The following is a 16,592-nucleotide window of genomic DNA, read 5'->3' on the forward strand; positions in this document are numbered from 1 at the left end:
ACCTTTTTATAGCGGGCAGGGGGTTCCCCGATCGATCTCCACGTGGCCTATGGCGTCGGAGGGCGAGGGCGCGAAGAATCGCTCCCCGGACCGCGTGTGCGCTTCTAGCGGGGATGCGGGGGTCTTAAAGTCTGATTCGCCCTTGTTGGGTGTCAGTTCGGAGGCCGGTCAGTGTCCCGGGTCTTCCTCCAGTGCGGCGGTTTTTCCCGCCATAAACGCCCATCCCCCGCTGCTCGCCTCCGCCATCTTGGCCTGCCACTCTGCTCGGACGGCTTCTTCTTGGGCCGCCCTTGAGCTGGGAGACGTTAATGCCATGGCCGCCCTTGATTTGGGCGACGGCAAAAAAGCGGCTAAAGTTAAGCGCCGTTCTTCCCGCGCAGCTCCTTCGCGGAGTGTCGCGCCGGACGCCATCTTGGATGCGCAGCATGTTTCTCCCCCGCTCTTGCGAGCGCCGGTTGAGGGTGCGTCTAGGGCTGTGGCCCAGGCTGCTGAAGTGCACAGTCTGGGGGGTTTCTCCCCCGAGTTTATTTTGCTGCTGCATCAGGCCTTCCTTATGCAAAACGCTGCCCCTTCTCCCTTGTCCGATAAAGGGGTTGAGGCCCCCGGAAGTAAACGCCCTCGGGTGGATTCCCAGGCCTTCTCTGATGTAGATGAGGGCAGCGTATCTGAGTTCTCCCAACGGTCCTTTGGGGATTCCTTGGAGGAGACGGATTCCCGCTCGGATGGAGCGGATGACCCCTCTGCAGCACGGATCTTTCGCTCAGTGGATTTGCCCAACCTGTTAGTGCAGGCCATGAGCATTTTGAAGATTTCTTCTCCAGAGGACGTCTCTCCCTCAGCCCCTGTTGGCTCCGCCATTATGCTGGGGACGAAGCGCCCGCCTAGAACCTTCCACGTGCATGATGCCATGCACACCTTAATTTCGGCTCAATGGGATGTCCCGGAAGCGAGCCTCAAAGTGGCTAGGGCTATGTCCCGCCTCTATCCTTTGCCTGAAAGTGAATGGGAGGCCTTTCTTTGGCCTACCGTGGATTCTTTAATCACTGCGGTGACTAAGAGACCGGATGAGCTGGACGGATTCCCCTCCCCCACTTGTGTGGGGATGAGCTGGGTTAATTCCCCTCCCCCGTTTCAGCGGTGGTGAGCTGGGCAGAGTGTCCCTTTGTGGGTGTAATTCTCTAAGTGCTGAGTCCTGCGAATGGAGCTTGGATATCGACATACTGAGGAGTTTCCGGCAGCACATGACCACATATAGGGAGGCAAAAGGATTGCTCTCTATCTCCACCTGCTGGTAGATGGACACAACCCACCAGTCTATGGATTGATCAGCTATGATTAATGGAAAGAAAATTATCAGGTATGATACATAATTTTACCTTATCCAGGCATGCTTAAAAATTCCTTTGAATCAAGCCTGTGGCATTCAAAATGATGTATCTTTCTGCCACATTTTCTTGGTCTCTGACTACATTTCTTGATACTTTAGGATCTTCTCTCTCTCTGTTGCTTGGGACTGACACCTCAAAGATCAATGCCGCCATGTGTTTTTTTTTTTTTTTTTTCTTCTTACTACTATATCTGTTTTTTTTTTTTTTTTTTGCGTTGAACTTATTTTTCATAAGCGTCCGCAGCAGATGAATCCAGGAACTGGCGGGTTGTATCAGTCTACCAGCAAGTGGAGAAAGAGCCAAACTGAAGACATTGATAATATATTTCGATCTCCAGCAGGTGATGGATAGCTCCTTACCATCGCCTGGGTTTGTTTGCTTGGGGAGTCTCCTGGGCTTGTTAGCCAGTTGAGATAGGGGGTGTTTGGTTAGTGGTGCCATCTTTAGAAGCTTACCTGGGGGGGGTTCGGGTCCCTGCCTCACCCCTCTCCTCTCCTCCCTTTTCTCCCATTTTCCTGTCAGGGCTGTCTGTGGCTGAGCTCCTTCCTCACAGTGTTTAAAGAAAAACCCAACAACTCAGAAGAGAACTCTGAGGAAATTCATAGTGCAGAGTTGAATCAGGCAGGGCTGTTGTGTGTGCCTGACTTGTGGCCTATACAAGGAATCGGCTTGTCTTCTGACTCCTCGCTGGGAGACCTTGTTATTTCTGGAGCACCATGTGATAGGGTGAGTACCGGTTCAGTCTGAGCAGCAGGGTGAGTTCTGGTTCAATCTGGGCTGCGGAAACAGTCGAGCGCTGTTCCCACTGCAGGAAACAGCAGATGGCGGCTGGCTTATGCAGTGCAGAGTGCGCGGACATTAGTGGGGGTGAGGGAATGCTTGCTTTTGCCGATGGCACGTCTTCCTGTGTGGAGCTTTCTGGTGTGAATGCCATTTTGTCCTGCGCTGCGATTGCTCTGGCAGGCCTGGCTGCTTTCTCATTGGAGGCTCTGAGGATGCCGGCGTCCCAGGGAGGCTCCAATTTCCCGCCTTTGTCTGGACTGCCTGAAACATTGTGTGGTTCTTTGCTGGGAGGGCTCCCAGCTGCTGAGTCCCCTGGGGGGGGTTTCTTTTCCATGGAGTTTACTCTTCTTATGCATCAGGCCTTTGTGCTGAAGCGCAATTTCCCTTAGTCTCTCCCTGCTGCAGGCCCCACTGGGGATTTGGGGCAGATTCTGCCTTCCCAGATTGCTGATCCAACCCTCAAACGCAGAAGATTGGCTTCTGTTTCTGAGGCAGGTTCCCTGGTATCCATGCAGGCTTCTTCTTCACTAGCAGCCCTTTTGAGGGGTCTTTGGGGCATTCTGAGCTAGAGGAGGTAGAGGATGGTGAATTGCTTAGGGAGGAGCCAGATGATGCTTCTGTCGTGTGGCTTTTTCATAAGGAAGAGATTCCTTCACTTATTTCTGATGCCCTGGAGGCGTTAAATGTCACAGACCCCGACACAGAGTCTAAGACTGTGGTCAAGCCTAAAATGGCGAGCACTTCGGGTACTTTTCAGCGCCTTAGGTTCCAGCAACGGTCTTCCTTTATGCTGATAAGAGACCGGGTACGGCTCCCTGACAGGGACCTCCCGCACGCGCCTCGCAATGATGGGGCGCTGATCCATTCTATGGTGCCCAAAGTAGGGGGTCACCTGATCCTCTTACCATGAGTGGGCTGAGATTACATCAGACCAGTGGGTTCTGGACGTTGTACAAGATGGCTACAAACTCGAATTCTGCTCTTCCGTCACAGATGTTGTTTTTTTTTGGAGTCTCAGTGCACTACTGCCTCCAAATGCATGGCGATTCTTCAGACCTTGCAGGATCTTCTGCAGTTAGGGGCCATCATTCCGGTACCTCCTCTCTGCACAGATCGATACTCCCATTTATTTCTTGCTTCCCAAGAAAGAGGGTGCCTCTTAGATCTCAGGAAGCTCAATCAGTTTCTCAAAGTTCGTCACTTCCATATGGAGACCATGCAGCCTGTCATTGCATACTTACATATTCCAATCTGGCCTCCTCATCGGCTTTTCCTTTGTTTTGCCATCTTGGGGCAACATTTGCAGTTTTGGGCCTTACCCTTTGGCCTCTCAACTGCTCCTCACACCTTCTCAAAGGTCACGGTGGTGGTGGTGGCCTTTCTCAGAAAAGAAGGCATTCGAGTTCATCCTTATCTTGACGACTGGCTGAATCGAGTGGATTCTGAATAGGAGAGTTGCTTGGCTACTGACAGAATTGTTGCTCTTTTGTAGTCTCTGCCAAATGTCGCCTGGTGCAGACTCGGTCTCTGGAGTACCTGGGTGTTCGATTCGACACAATACAAGGATTGGTATTCCTGCCAGAAGATCAGCAACTCGAGCTGTGTGCGCAAGTTCAAAACATTTTGTGATTGCCCAGTCTTCGAGCTTGGGATTATGTACAGGTGCTAGGCTCAATGGCGGCTAACTTGCATTGGGGAATGCCTTTGGCGTCCCTGCAGTGGGTGGTAGTGGTGACAGATGCCAGCCTTTTGGGCTGGGAAGCCCATTGTCTCCACCGTTACGCCCCTGGGTGCTGGATGGAGGTGGAAGGAAACTGGCCCATCAGTCTTCTGGAGCTGCGGTCGGTGGTGAATGCTGTCCAGGCATTTCAGGACCTGTTGGAAGGCGAGGCAGTGCGGGTGCTGTTGGACAACACAACAACAGTGGCCTACATCAGTCAGCAGGGGGACATGCAGAGTTTGCCTCTAGTGGCTGAAACGTGCTGCCTACTGGAATGGGCAGGTCATGTGCTGTGTCTATCGGCAGCACACATTGCAGGACAGAGCAATGTTCAAGTGGACTTTCTCAGTCGGAATTGGCTGGATTCGGTGGAATGGGAATTGTCCGTGGAGGTATTTCGCCTGATCTGTCAGACATGGGGAACTCCAGACTTCAGTCTGATGGTGACCAGAGAGAGTGGCAAAGTTTTGAGATTCTTTTCAATAATTTTTTATTGAAGTTCATGGTAACCCATGTCAATAAACAAATAAGTATACACAACATAACACTGATATCATAGAAACAAAACTTGTACAGTAAGTCATCCATCTTTATCCACTCCCCCCCCCCCCCCATTTCCGTTTTTCCCATTTCCATGAACTTTTTTTTTTTTAAAGAGCTAAAACAACCACTCTAAACCTCAACAAGAATACATTTAATTCTCAAAAACAGACCCCCACCATTCTAACTAATCCCCCCATCCCTCCCCCACCCCCTCCAACCCTCTCCCCAAGCACCCCTACTTGTTACCCATGTTTGAGAGCTTTCCCTGCAGCAATGTCCACCCTCTCTGATGTTGCCAAAAGCAATCCCTTTGTTTAGCTGTATGCTGCTCCATTAGAAACAAATAATGTACCTTCTCACACCACCTATTTATGGGAGGCAAAATAGAAGATTTCCAGTATACCGCAATTAAACATTTCATCGCTGCCAAGCCCCACCTGAGCAACTTCTCTTGCCATCACTGTAACTGTTCCTGCCAAAGTCCTAGTATACAGGCTTGTGGAGACAGAGGCAGGGTTACCTGAGTTGCTTCTGAAAGAACCTCAACCACAGACTCCCACACAGAAAATAACCTCGCACACCCCCACCAAATATGCAAAAATGTACCCCTGACCCTCCCACATCTCCAGCACACATCAGACACCAAAGGAAACATTTTATTTAACCTTTCTGGTGTATAGTACCACCTGGTAAGTATTTTATAAGCATTCTCCTGCACAAGCACACACACTGAACTCATTCTCACATCCCCACATATCCTTTCCCATTCCTCCTCTGTAAAAATTATCTGCAAATCCCTTTCCCAATCCCACATAAACTTATGCTTAACCCAACCCCTCATATACTTATATAATACCGATATAGGTCGTGGATTTTTTTTGCACCATCAACCAGAGATTTTCCAAACACTCCCCTTTAATGGGATCCTCCTTGAGCCATCCCTGCTGTGAGGCAAAATGCCTAATTTGCATATATGCAAAAAAATCTCCTTCATGAAGATCAAGTCTTTCCCTGAAGAACATCAAAGGAAACCCACTCCCCCCCCCCCCCCCTGAAAAGCATCCCGAAATTTGCTCAAGCCCAACCTAGCCCACCTAGAAAAAGTCCTATCCAATTGTCTCACTCGAAAAGTAGACTCCCAATTAATAGTCGTCATCGTAGATACCTGATTCCCCCCTCCCCAACGCTTCCTAACTATCTGCCAAGTCCTCTGTAGATGACTAAAAAAAGGATTATCCTCCCTTCCCCCCCTGTGAATTCCAAAGCAACACACCCAGAGGCTGCAACCCAGAAACCTCCTGCTCCATTTGCACCCCCGCCTTAGTCCTCCCTATAATCCCAATCTAAAATTATTCGTAATTGCGCCGCCAGATAGTACCACTCTAAGTTAGGTACCGCTCGACCTCCCTGCTCAGGGGCTCCCCATAAGACCTCCTTATTTATACGAGATCTTCCCCCCCCCCCCCCCCCCATATAAAACTATAGATCTTACATTGCAGCTTACTCAACATATTTTTGGGAATAGGCACTGGCAAAGTCTGAAATAAAAATAAAAGCCTCAGTAAGATGTTAATTTTCACCACTGCAATTCTTCCCCACCAAGACAACCAAAGCCCTTTCCACCTCAACAAATTCCCCCCTTACCTGCTGAACCACAGGCTCATAATTCACCCTATACAACTCCGAAACCACCCTCGGTATCTGAATCCCCAAGTATCTAAATTTTGTATTTACCCACCGAAACGGAAATATTCCCTGCAACCGAACCCCCTCTGTCTCAGAAATATTTACCCCCAAAAGTTCACTCTTGTCCATGTATCTTTAATCCTGCCACCCCCCCCCCCTAATTCTCGGAATATCTCCATCACAGGTCCTAATGTAGATCCTGGATCTCTAAGATACAATAACACATCGTCCGCAAATAATGCCACCCGATGTTCCATCCCACCCACCCATAATCCTTTCACTGCTCGATGCTCCCGAATACAAACTGCTAATGGTTCCATATATAAAGCAAATAACAAAGGTGAGAGCGGGCATCCCTGACTGGTTCCCCTCTCAGCATTAAAGAATGGCGTATATTTATTATTAACACGAATACAAGCCCTTGGTTCCCTATAAAATGCCGATATCCATGCACTAAAATTTCCCCCTAACCCCATGCGTTGCATCACCTCCTGCAAAAACAACCAATTCACCCGATTGAATGCCTTCTCCACATCTAAGGCTAAGAAAGCCACCCATTCATTCCTCTGTTGGGCCGTCCGTAGAAGATGTATAGTACGTCGAATATTATCCCCTACTGTCCTCTGAGGAACAAATCCCGATTGATCCTTATGGAGAAGATTCCCCAAAACCCTATTTAACCTGTTAGCCAACACTTTGGCCAAATTTTTTTCATCGATATTAAGAAGAGAGATAGGCCTATACGGTTCGCACTTAGTTGGGTCCTTTCCCGGGTTTGTTAAAACCGTTATACCAGCTTCCACCATGGACCTCAGCAAAACCTCCCCCTCCAACACCCCATTCCCCACTCGAACCAAAAGGTCACCCACTTCCCCCTTGAATAACTTATAAAATTTCCCGGAAAACCCGTCCAACCCAGGAGCTTTCCCATTCTTCAAATTTGTTATAACCTGCTCTACTTCCCCAACCCGAATACGCTCACCCAGTTGTCTCTTTTCTAAGTCCGTCACCCTTGGTAACTGAATGTTATCCAAAAAATCCCCAATCGCACCAGTCAAATTCTTCCCCTCCTCCCTGTACAACTCCTTATAATAACTAAGAAAACACTCCTGAATAGTTGAATCCATATAATACCATTCCCTCCTCCCATTTTTAAGTTTTTGCACATTCATTTTAATTCTCCTGCCCCGCAAATATCTAGCTAGCTTCGCTCCACTTTTATTCGCAAATTCAAAAAATCCCTGTTTCAGTTTTGCGAGCGCAAACTCCACCTCCCCCATCTGCAAACGAGAAAGCTCCTGCTGTACCTGACATAAATCTCTCCAGACCCCTGGACCTTGCAGTCTCTTATGCCGATCCTCTTAAGACCACCAATCTGTGCCGCAAATCATAATCTAATCAACCCTTCTCCCTCTTCCTCCTAGACTCCCACTGGGATGAAAACCCCTCTAATCACTGCCTTCATAGCATCCCAAAAAATCCCATCACTCATTTCCCCAGTATCGTTACACCGCCTATATTCAATAATAGCCTTCCGTACCTCCTGAACCACCTCCTCATCTCCCAACAGGGACTCATTAAGCCTCCAAAACCCCTTCTGCACCTGCCCTATAGAGCCCTCTAAAGTAATCCAAACTGGGGCATGATCCGATATCTGAATATGTTCTATCTCGGCCTTCCCCATAGACCCCCAAAGATAGCAATGGACCCATATGCTATCAATGTATGTGTAAGAATTACTGGCATGAGAAAAAAATGTGTAATTACACTGCGAAGGATGCAACAATCGCCAGCTGTCTACCACCTCCAACCCACGAAAGAACTCTTGCAGCGCTTTACGACTCCGCCGACTATAATAGCCTCCCCCCAGTGAATGATCTAGTCGTGCATTGGGCATGACATTAAAATCACCCACCACCACCACTGACCCCTGCACAAAATCCTGCAATTCTCCCAACAGCTTCCTAAAAAACCCCGCCTGACCAAAGTTAGGGGCATAAACATTAACAAACGTTACTTCCTTACCTTGCCACACACCCCGCACGACCACACACCTCCCAGTCGACTCCTTAAACTCTTGATTAATCACAAACCCGAATCCCTCCCGAACTAAGATAGCCACCCCCCTACCCTCCTTCCATCCCTTCCCTGATGACCCACCACTAATTCAAACGGCCTCCTTTTTAACAGAGGAAGATCCCGAGATCTCAAATGAGTCTCCTGCAAAAATACAATGTCCCTTTTAAGTCTACCCAATTCTTTAAAAACTATACTCCTCTTCCCCTGATTTATTCAACCCATTTACATTCCACAACCCCACTGCCATCAACTCCGGTGTTCCCTGCTCTCCTACTCCCTGCACCCACCCCTTACCAATCCCCTCCCTCTGTCGACTGGCTGACCCATCTCCAAATGAGCCTGCCAACACGTGAGGAAATAACATCTCCCAAATGGCTCAAAACCCCTAAAAAAACAAACAGACCCCCAGATACATCCATCCCACACCTCACATCCAACCAGCACACGAATCACCCAATCACCCCAACTCCTCATCCTATCACTCATAACACACAACCCCTCCCTCCCCCCAAACACCTCCTGAACCCCCCCTCCATTCTAAACCCCGCACTTTCCCTCCCCCCTTCTACTTCACAACCAAACTACCACCCCACTCCCTCCCCCCCACCCTCCCAACATTTACTCTGCCAAATAATTACCAGAGTCCTACCCTACTCCCCCCTCCCCCCCAATTGCATCATCCAACCAAACATCCCTCCCCTAACCCTCCAACATACAATCATAAAATCCAAACAATCCCAAAGCCTCCTGTGCCTAACCAGAAATGTGTCCACACTCAACCGCATTTGAAATTCAACTGTCTCTTCAGGTGGAGCTCTTATGCCTTTTGTGCCCATCAGCTCCCACCTTACACCACAAAGAAGCCGAGCTCCGATCTTTATCCCAGGTTGTGGTCTCCTCTACTGGCGGCAGGTCCGTACAACCCATATCCTTCAAAGCTCTCCACGCTTCCGATACAGATTTCATTTTTCTTGACTTTCCTCCCACAGACAACTACACCGCAAACGGAAACATCCAGCGGTATCTCAGCCCACGGCCCCGCAAAAATCTAGTAACCTCTCAAAGTCCGCCTCTTCTGCAGCGGGACCCACGCCCAATCCTGGAACACGCTGATTTTACAATTTCTCCACGCCCACGATTGCTGCTGCCGGGCTTTAGCCAAAAGACGCTCCTTTGTCGGAAAGTCAGCAAAGCAAACAATAATGTCTCTAGTTGTGCCTTCTCTCACGGGGCCCAGACTGCGGTGATCCCGCTGAATTTGCCACATGGCCGGCTCATTCTCAGCCCCCGGGCCCATCACACGAGTGCAGAAATCCGCCACCACTTTTGCACAATCACGAAAATCCTCAGTCTCAGGAACGCCTTTAATTCGGAGGTTATTCCTCCTAGATCTATTTTCAAGTTCCTCCACCTGATCTTTCACCTCCTGAAGTGCCTCCGAATTAGTAGAGCAGACCCCCTTCACCATGTTCAACTCCTCACAGACCTCCACCGAGTCTTCGATTGCCGCAACTCTTGTCCCCAATTCACCCAACTCAGTTTTATTTTTTATTATTATTTATTGCACTTGTATCCCACATTTTCCCACCTATTTGCAGGCTCAATGTGGCTTACAAAGACCTGATATGGTGTCGCCATACCAGGGTAAAGAATTCAATTGGTGTTACAAAGAACATGTCCAAGACCGAGCTTATTGTCTTTCCACCAAAACCCACTTCTCCTCTTCCTCCACTCTCTATCTCAGTTGATGGCACCCTCATCCTCCCCGTTTCATCTGCCCGCAACCTCGGAGTCATCTTCGACTCCTCCCTCTTCTTCTCTGCCCATATCCAGCAGACAGCCAAGACCTGTCGCTTCTTTCTCTATATCAGCAGCAAAATTCGCCCTTTCCTCTCCGAGCACACCACCCGTACTCTCTTCCACGCTCTCATTACCTCTCGCCTTGACTACTGCAACCTACTCCTTACTGGCCTCCCACTTAGCCATCTATCCCCCCTTCAATCTGTTCAGAACTCTGCTGCACGTCTTATATTCCGCCTGAACTGATATACTCATATCACCCCTCTTCTCAGGTCACTTCACTGGCTTCCAATCAGATACCGTATACAGTTCAAGCTTCTCCTTCTTACCTACAAATGCACTCAGTCTGCAGCTCCTCATTACCTCTCTACCCTCATTTCCCCTTACGTTCCCGCCCGTAACCTCCGCTCACAGGACAAATCCCTCCTCTCAGTACCCTTCTCCACCACCGCCAACTCCAGGCTCCGCTCATTCTGCCTCGCCTCGCCCTATGCTTGGAATAAACTTCCTGAGCCCATCTTCAAATCCTTGCTCAAAGCCCACCTCTTCAATGTTGCTTTCGGCACCTAACCTTTATACCTTTTAGGAAATGTAGACTGCCCCTCTTTGACTGACTGTACATTTGTCCTTTAGATTGTAAGCTCCTTTGAGCAGGGACTGTCCTTCTATGTTAAATTGTACAGCGCTGCGTAACCCTAGTAGCGCTTTAGAAATGTCAAGTAGTAGTAGTAGTAGTAGTAACAAGAGGAATTGATCAGGTGGTTATAGAAAGATACAATCTGATAAAGGTAGTTAGATGTTGTGGTTTAGTTAGTTATGGGTTTTCGTGGTAGGCCTTGTTAAAGAGAGATGTTTTCAGAGATTTGCGGAAGTTACTTAATTCATTGATCGCTTTCAGGTGAATTGGGAGTTCATTCCACAGTTGCGTACTCAAGTAGGAAAAGGTGGTCGCGTGTGTTAGTTTGTATTTTAATCCCTTACAGCTGGGGAAGTGTAGGTTAAGAAAGGTTCAGGAAGATCTTTTAGCATTTTTGGGTGGTAGATCCAGGAGGTCTAGCATGTAAGTCGGGGCATCTCCGTAAATGATTTTATGGCCAATCGTGCAAATCTTGAATGTGGTCCGTTCTTTAAGAGGGAGCCAGTGTAGTTTCTTTCTTAGGGTTTTGCACTTTCATATTTTGTTTTTCCAAATATATATATATATATATATATATATATTTTTTTTTAGTTACATTTGTACCCTGCGCTTTCCCACTCATGGCAGGCTCAATGCGGCTTACATGGGGCAATGGAGGGTTAAGTGACTTGCCCAGAGTCACAAGGAGCTGCCTGTGCCTGAAGTGGGAATCGGACTCAGTTCCTCAGTTCCCCAGGACCAAAGTCCACCACCCTAACCACTAGGCCACTCCTCCACTCCTGTCTGGCTGCTGTATTCTGGGCTGTTTGAAGTTTTTTGATGGTCTGTTCTTTACAGCCAGCGTAAAGTGCATTGCAATAGTCCAGGTGACTTAATACCAATGACTGTACCAGGTTCCGAAAGATGGACCTTGGGAGAAAAGGTTTTACTCTTTTGAATTTCCACATGGAGTGGAACATTTTCTTAGTTGTATTCTTCACATGATTTTCAAGTGTGAGATTTCGATATCTCTGAGTCTGATATCTCTGAGTCTCTTTTACATCACTCCGGACTCCTGCTATATCCTCTTGGAGCTCTTTAAGCCACTGCACCAGCTCTCGTTTAGTGACTTGCCCTCCACCACACTCTCCTGCATGCTCCCACTTTCCTCCTCTGATTGTACCGCCGCCATGTTCCCGCTCTCCTGCACCTCGCCCTCAGCTCCGTCTTTCATCTTCGTCTGCCGGCACGCCGAAAACCGGAACTTGTCCAGGTTTTTTCTAGGTGGCATCTCCGCTCGCACCGAGAAGTTATAAAGCACCAGGGAAGCCAGAGACAGCGAATCGCTCAATTTGTAAATAGTCCTGAACGGAGCTGTTCACTTAAGCTACCATTTGCACGGATGACGCCACTTCCTCCCAAAGTTTTGAGATTCTTCAGCAGGAAGCTTGGGTCTGAAGGATTAGACACTCTACTTCTGCTCTGGCTAGAGGAGTATCTGCTTTACGTCTTCCCTCCTTGGCCCTTAATATCCTGCACAGGATTGCACAACACAAGGGTCCAGTCGTCCTAGTGGTCCTAGACTGGCTGCATTGGCGTTGGTATGATTTGATGCGTCTTCTGAGGGACACGCCTCTTTGTCTTCCGGTGTTGCCAGATCTGCTCCATCAAGGTCCAATTCAGATGGAGGCTCCCTCCCACTTTGGTCTTATGGTCTGGCTCTTGAGAGGTCTAAATTGAGGACAAAGGGTTACTCAGATGCAGTGATACCTACGTTGTTGCAAGCTAGGAGGCAGTCTACTACAATGGCTTATGTTTGAGTGTGGCGAGTCTTTGAGACGTGGTGTGCTTTGCATGCAGGATCTTCTTTTACTGTGACTGTTTGTTTCTCAGACGCTGATCTTCCTTCAGGACGGATTGCAGAAGGGTTTGGCTTATAATTCTCTTGGCTGCTCTCGCTTGTTTCAGAGGCCTTGTCACTGGTACATCGCCGCCAGCCCACCCGGATCTTGTTAGGTTTCTCCGTGGGGCGATTTATCTTTGCCCTCCCTTTTGCCGACTTTGTCCGACTTGGCGTCTGAATCTGGTCCTTAGGACAATGCAGGCGTCTCCGTTACAGCCTCTGCGCCGGACATCTGAAAAGAATCTTACTCTCAAGACAGTGTTTTGGTGGCTATGGCATCAGCTCATCGGGTCTCGGAGCTTCAAGTGTTGTTGTGTTGCGACCCCCTTTCTGCTGTTTTCGGAAATGGGCGTTACGATTCGGCCGCTTCCGTCCTTTGTGCCTAAGGTCATTTCTTCTTTTCATCTCGATCAGTCCCTTTTTTTCTACCTGCGTTTAGACAGGAGGACTATCCAGGGACTTTTGCCCAGCTATGGTTGTTGGATGTGTGTCGCGTTCTGCTTCATTATTTGCAGATCTCAAATGACTTTATGCAGTCTGATCATCTTTTTGTGCTGTCTTTGGAACCTCGCAGGGGTAGTGCGGCTTCTGAAGTGACCATTGCCTGTTGGCTTAAGGAGGCCACTGTGTCTGCATATATTGGAAGGTCAGGTGGTGCTGGAGGCTGTCCTGGCGCATTCCAACTTCGTGGACAGAGACTTCTGCACTTGTTTTTGGCGAGATTTGTCAAGCAGCTACTTGGGCTTCTCGACATACCTTTTAGAAGCATTACAGATTGGATGTTGCAGCGTGAGCAGACGCACAATTCAGGGCTGCGGTGTTGTTTCGGGGGGGGGGGGGGGGGGGGGTGGCAGTGGCGGCTTCCCACCCTTCTTAGAAACTGCTTTGCTACATCCCACCAGTTCCTGGATTCATCTGCTGCTGACGCTAAGGAAGATAAAATTAGGTCTTACCTGATAATTTTCTTTCCTTTAGTCGCAGCAGATGAATCCAGGATCCTACCCTGTTCTCTTTGGCTGCGTTGATTGCTTCTTTCTCTTGCTGATCGCCTGGTGCCTCTCTTTTTGGGGAGTCATGACTTCTTTTCAGGTGCACATAAAAGAAAAAAAGCAGAAGAAGCACTGATGCTAGACACATCAGGATGCAACCGTCCTGTTCTGTATAACTTGTTAATCTTGTTTTTTTGTTATAAAATTGCACTGTTTACTTATGAGGAAAGTTTGTGTTCTTCAGTTTTTTCCTACTGCTTTGGATACAACATATACTAACAGAGAGGTGGGGGCTGTCCATCTGTTATCAATGCCTTCAGTGTAGCCATCTCTATCTTCACCTGCTGGAATGGGTATGTCCCAAGTGATTGTGGGTTAAAAATGTAGCCTCTAAATTTTCCATAGTTCTAGTAGGGTCATGGTAGCAGTGTTTTTCAAGTACAGCAACTTGTAATGTCTACAAAGTTTCCAATACATGAGATGTGCCACTTTTTGTGCTTTTCTGTAAAGAAATGTTCTTCCATCGGAACTTGCAGCCAGCTCCAAGATGAGTAATTATTTCCAGCATTTTCTTACAAAATCTACGGATATCTATTCTGTATCAATCTTTCTTTTTTTCCTATGCTAGCTTTGAATCTGCTGTCCTGGGCTCCAGTTATCAGTTGCTTATCCTTTAGGTTTAAGTGCATAAGTATTGCCACACTGGGACAGACCAAGGGTCCATAAAGCCCAGCATCCTGTTTACAACAGTGGTCAATCCAGGTCACAAATACCTTGCAAAATCCTGAAAAAGTTCAGTACATTTTATGCTATTTATCCCAGAAATAAGCAGTGGATTTTCCCCAAGTCATTTTAATAATGGTCTAAGGACTTTTCCTCAATTCCTTAAGCAGCCAGGTGAATGGTTATTGATTAATAAATGGTTCCTGGAGCAATACTTTTTATATTTCCAACCATACTTATCCGTTTGCCACTTGTTTGCTACTTGTTTTTCTCATTTGTTGATCTAATTCTTTAAAGAGTTCTTTTTTTGGAGTGGGTATCTTTTTTTCCTCTTCTTTAGTAAATTCTATGTCTTCTCTCCCTATAAATACGTATACATTTTCACTCATTCTTTCTACTCATCAGAATGTTTGATCCTAGTTTAATGATGTAAGTGAATTCTAGATGTTTACTTTCATATTCCAACACCTTTTGTGTACTTGGATCTGATGACGTTGTTAGCCTGGAGGCCTATGATAGTAGCTCTGTAGATATAATTACAAGGCTTAATCCTCCTGTTGGCTGTGGGAATATACAATCTTGGTGCATAGTAATTCTTGTAAATGACCTCATGGACATAGAGAGATTTTCAAGACCTTTAAGAGGCTAGTGTATAGTTTCATAGGGGCTTGTTCTGGTGATTGTCATCTTTTTAATGGTTCGTATCTTCTGAGATGTTCACTTTCTATATCAATTTTTGTTTCCTGTAATCTTTACTGTTCTGTCCTCTAGGGGGCATGTATGCTTGATTGTTTTACTTCCTAGATATTTATATACACCTTAATTTTATCTTGTAGTCATCTGGCAATGGAACTCCATTATTTGGTGTGAAGCCTCACCCCAGGACCGTGCCTAGGGTCTCTGGCGCCCCCCCTGCAGACTATCAGTTGGTGCCCCCCCCCCCCCCCCGTGAAAATGATCACGTCCCCCCCCCCCCATGAAAATGATCGCTCACCACTTGCCACACTGAAAGGAATTGTCAGCAATATTCTTAGAAACAAATTGCTATACATTGCAAAATAAGATAGCAGATGTAAATTCTCAAAGTGGACATATTCCAACCTTTGTTGTCTGGTGACTTTCTTTTTTCAATCATGCTGGTCCAGTATCTGATTCTGCTGCTATCTGTCCTCTTAACTCCATTTCCAGGGCTTCCTTTCCATTTATTTCTTTACTTTTCTCCTTTCTTCTTCATTTCTTGCTGTATATCCATTTCCAGCAATTTCTCCTCTCTCCCTGGGTCCTGCCCTCCCATCCATGTCCATTCTTGTCCCTCTCTGCCCTTCCCTCCTCCATCCATAGCCAGCAATCCTCCCCTCCATTTCCAGCAATTTGTCCTCTCCCTGGGCCCCCATGTCCATCCTTGTCCCTCTCTGCCCTTCCCTCCTCCATCCACATCCAGCAATCCTTGCCTCCTCTCTCCCCTCCCCTCCATTTCCAGCAATTTGTACTCTCCCTGGGCCCCCATGTCCATCCTTGTCCCTCTCTGCCCTTCCCTCCTCCATCCATAGCCAGCAATCCTCTCTCCCCTCCCCTTCCAGCAATTTGTCCTCTCCCTGGGCCCTGCCCTCCCATCCATGCCTCTCTGCCCTTCCCTCCGCACCCTGGAGCCTTTAAATCTTTTACTTCCGGTCGCAGCAGCGTCAGTGAAAGCGGAGTGCTGCCGACGTCTCCCTTCCCTTTGCGCTCTTGGCTCCCTCAGTGTCCACCTTCTTCTGACGTCATAAGAAGGCGGGACACTGAGGGAACCAACGAGTGCAAGGGAAGGGAGACGTCGGCAGCAGTGGCGTAGCTAGGGTAGTTGACACCCGGGGCCAGTCATTTTTTAACACCCCCCCCCCCCCCAAATCCAGTACTAGGCATACCGAGAATACAAAACACTCACGACCTATAGAGCAATTTTACCATACCATAAGCAGTCGTTTCTACGAGTCACACAAGGAAAAGGAAAGCATCTTAAGCACTACAGTGAGCACTAGAACATCAATTCACCTATTGTAAAACGAAACCAGACAAAATAGTACAGATCGTCGATCCTGCACAGTCAATGCCAACTGAAAGCCATGTCTTTTTCACAAACACAGATACACCCTAATCCACTATAGAATAAGTAATCATAAACTTTCTATTTAGACAAAAATTAAACTGAACCCCCGATGCCAGACTCTGCATACAATGCAACACCACAGAAACAGAAAATGTCTCCTAGTACTGTGCAAAATATAAAGACAGCAGATGTAAATTTGAAAAAACTAACAAATACCAATCACCACTTTACAAATTAACAAATAGAAATAAAACAAATACAGAAAATAAAATAATA

The 16,592-nt window shown here is 47.6% G+C and overlaps 1 protein-coding gene across 3 annotated transcripts in view; it reads left to right on the forward strand.

Annotated features, from left to right (window-relative positions):
- The window catches only part of PATL2 (PAT1 homolog 2), a 221,562-nt gene that overhangs the window by 29,758 nt on the left and 175,212 nt on the right, over positions 1-16,592 (forward strand). The window lies entirely within an intron of this gene.

Source organism: Microcaecilia unicolor, chromosome 7 (assembly GCF_901765095.1).
Source record: "Microcaecilia unicolor chromosome 7, aMicUni1.1, whole genome shotgun sequence".
Taxonomy (NCBI): Eukaryota; Metazoa; Chordata; class Amphibia; order Gymnophiona; family Siphonopidae; genus Microcaecilia; species Microcaecilia unicolor.